Genomic DNA, 3,443 nt, shown 5'->3' with positions numbered 1-3,443 from the left:
ATTTTGTTTAGAGTTTCAACTTATGGCATCGACTTCTGATGATAGGATCTCTTATTTAATCATTAGAGACTTTACCAGTTGAATTAACTGTAACCTACAACTTCTTATAAAACATTAAAATAAAATATATTTAGTATAACAGAAAATGTACAAAATAATTATTTATTATATATTTTTACTCAATCATTTATAATATATCAAAATATAAATCTATCAATAGTATTGTGTCAAAATAATTATTTTTAATATATTTTTACTCAATCATTTAGTTCCAAACTTTTAGCATTGTGTCAAAATAATCCATGTCGTTAAGTGATGGCTAGAAAAAGCAAACGTGGCTACCAATAATATTAAAAAATATATATTTTTTGGATAATTAATCCAACTGTTTTTGGTTCTTATTTATTTTTTCTAATTGTTTGACGTTCATTTAAATTCTAATGTAGGTGAATTTTTTTATAAAAATAAATAAAATCACATTATTTTATATCTAATAGAAAAGAGATCATGTGTATATAAATTATAAACTATAGGAAGAAAAGAAAATTTTCACGCATGACTTTTAGACAAACTTTAAATTTTAATAACTTGAACGAGTGTTGCAGATACTGAGGGGCGCTACAACTATGGCTAGTGTTGTAGATACTGAGGAAGAGGATGGTCCACACAAAGCGATATGGTGCCGCCTAGAACTGAGCCGCAATTAGTGGAGATGGACTTGGTACAAAAAAAAAAATAAAAGAAAAATATTCACACACACCCTAAACTTTGAAATAGTAATCAATACACTCTTTAAACTTTTTTATTAATCAATTTACTCCATAAACTTTAACTACCTGCCAAATCAGTACCCCAGTTAATTTACAGATAAAAAAACCTGACAGAATTGTCACGTGAGATGCATGAGCTATAAAAAACAAACTGTGCCCTTTTCATTTGAAACACTATGGATTGATGAAAGGAAAAGAAACTTAGGTCTGACCGGAGAGGGGAGAGAGAGAGAGAGAGAGAGAGAGAGAGAGAGAGAGAGAGACAGCCACCGCGGCACGTCGTCCCGTCCTCTAGCCGCCGTGTCCCGACAGCGCCTGATGGTTCTACCGCGCTGTCTAATAGCCACCGCTTGGTTTGTTTGTTTTTTCTTCTTCTTCTTTCTATCTTTCTTTTTAATCCAAGTATTTTTATTTTTCAAATCCACAAAAAGCTCTCTGTTTTACTAGTCTCCCTGTATGAATTTCTATAGGAATTTCTTGGTTTGGTCTAATTTTTGGGGTTGGGTCTTGTGAGCTTGTTTGTTTCGTAGAAAATGAAATTTACAAATGAAACGAACATTAAAAATTTGGAGTTGTAATTACAGTATACATATTAGGTGAATGAATGATATTCTTTATATTGTTTTGCAATTGATGTTTATGTGGCTAGTGCTATAGTGAACATGTATTGCATTATTGCTTTTGAGTATGCTATACAACTGTTTGATGAAATGCTTGAGAGAAATATGGCTACTGCTCTAATATATCAGTTGCATTGATTCTGCTCTCTAGTGGAAGATTGCGTTTTGAAGTTACTTTTATTAGTTCAAAAGTAAGGAATTGAGGAAGAAAATTTGGAAAAGAAGTGAATATAACACATTGTTGTTTGATCGTATTTTGTGATACTCTACATAATGATAGCCACCTTGTCAAAGCTACATATTTGAATTTAGTGATTTCATTGTTCCTACCAGTTCACAAAATCGTTTCAAGCTTCTAGGCTCCTCTAGCATAACAATTGCATGCACAACCTCTTGTTGCAGGATGGTCACCTACACGAGGGACACACATACTCAATCCCAAGCCTTCATGGATACCACAACCTAGACCATGATGAACCAATACAACTTAGTTCATCAGTGAGCATCTTGTTGAACGCATAAAGGTCTCATCCACTCGGTTGATCAGCCTAGATGTGGGGTGTGTTTGAAGCACTGTAAATCTTTTTGATCACTGAGTGAGCATGTTATTGGTGAGATTTTATTTCATATGCATTCTGATCCAGAGTATTACATATTTTTGTTTTTTTTTTTTTTTTTTTGAATCCTTTGGTGCAAGCTCTGGGTGTGAGGTGTTTATTTGTTTGTATTGGCCATTTACAATGAATTATATTCCCATTTTGTTTCATTTAAATAAGTAGACTTTTAAAAATCTCTAGCTTTGAGGGAATAGTTTATGGATACAGAGTTTTGTGTATTTTTACCCCCTATTTTCTATATTGTTCTTCTTCCATTTCTTTTTCCAGCTCTTTCTATTAATCTTCTTGTTAATTTTGTGTTACAGCCATGGATGAACTCCCAATGTGATTCTATTGAGTTGGAATGGTGAAAGAGATTCAGACCATGGTGATAAGTTGAGGATTGTAGAAGGGTTTTCTGATGATGAAGGAATTCAAGGTCTAGATTCCCTGAGTTTAACCAGTTTAACCAACACACTGACATGAAGAGTGTACATCTAACATAGGGACTCGTTTTTGCATCACATGTAGTCTTCAAGGAGGCACTAAAGGAGTGGTGTATTAGAAAAGTGTAATTATTGATTCATTTGGTGTTATTTTTGTGAAACAATATACCATTTGTAAACACTTGCTGATATTTCAATTCATGGAAAATTGGAAAATGTTCATTTTTTGGTTGGGACTTTCTTCCCTTATTGGGAGACAGGCATCTTTTAGTGCTTATTGCATTTTTAAGCTTAATGTATGAATCAAAGTGATTGAATAAGGTGACATTGTTAGTGTTAGCTAAGGAGAATGATCTAATCCCCAATTTATATACCTGGTAGTGACTTAATACAAACCACAATGACTTACACAAGTCATATATATAGGAGAAATTTCCACTTTTTCCTTTATATTTTTTTTAAGAATATTTCTCATGAGCATAACAAAGAATATGGATCGATACATTAGTATTTCAAGCTATAAGCTTTTTCAAGAACCCATATAGTAATGGAATGCCACTAATTGCATAAGTTGAACATTACATAATTGTGAACATTTTTATATTACATTACACCACAACCCCTTCTTTTGGCAGCCTCTACATTGAAGCTTTCTTGAAGTTCACTTGAAGAAATACAAAGGATTTTGCATCATTCAGTTTTCATTGTTGGCATAAATATAAATAGAAAACCGTGACCATATGTGTGCCATAAAAACTGGATTTGAAATAAGCTAGGATGCATGATTTCCATACTAAAACCCAATATTACGAACAAATTTCAAATAACAATAGAACAAAACTCTACAAGATACATCTATTGTAAAAGTAAACATGTAAGAAGTACAAAGTACAAGCTTAATTTGAGCATCTGCAACTAAGAATATTTGCAACTGGAGAAAGCTCTGGTATCCAATTTTTCATTGAAAGAACTTTGTTTGTCGAGAAACCGTCTGAATGATCCTTCTCTTGC

At 32.6% G+C, this 3,443-nt stretch overlaps 1 long non-coding RNA gene across 1 annotated transcript; it reads left to right on the top strand.

Annotated features, from left to right (window-relative positions):
* The first annotated feature begins 916 nt into the window (after positions 1-916).
* Positions 917-2,660, top strand: LOC112037794 (uncharacterized). The gene is made up of 3 exons (XR_002885765.2): positions 917-1,123; positions 1,793-2,001; positions 2,313-2,660. It is a non-coding gene; the product is annotated as an uncharacterized LOC112037794 (long non-coding RNA).
* Positions 2,661-3,443: the final 783 nt, after the last annotated feature.

This window comes from Quercus suber, unplaced genomic scaffold, assembly GCF_002906115.3.
Source record: "Quercus suber isolate HL8 unplaced genomic scaffold, Cork oak 2.0 scaffold_112, whole genome shotgun sequence".
Taxonomy (NCBI): domain Eukaryota; kingdom Viridiplantae; phylum Streptophyta; class Magnoliopsida; order Fagales; family Fagaceae; genus Quercus; species Quercus suber.
The sequence above is the reverse complement of the archived record's forward strand: the minus strand, read 5'-3'. Positions and strand labels throughout refer to the sequence as shown.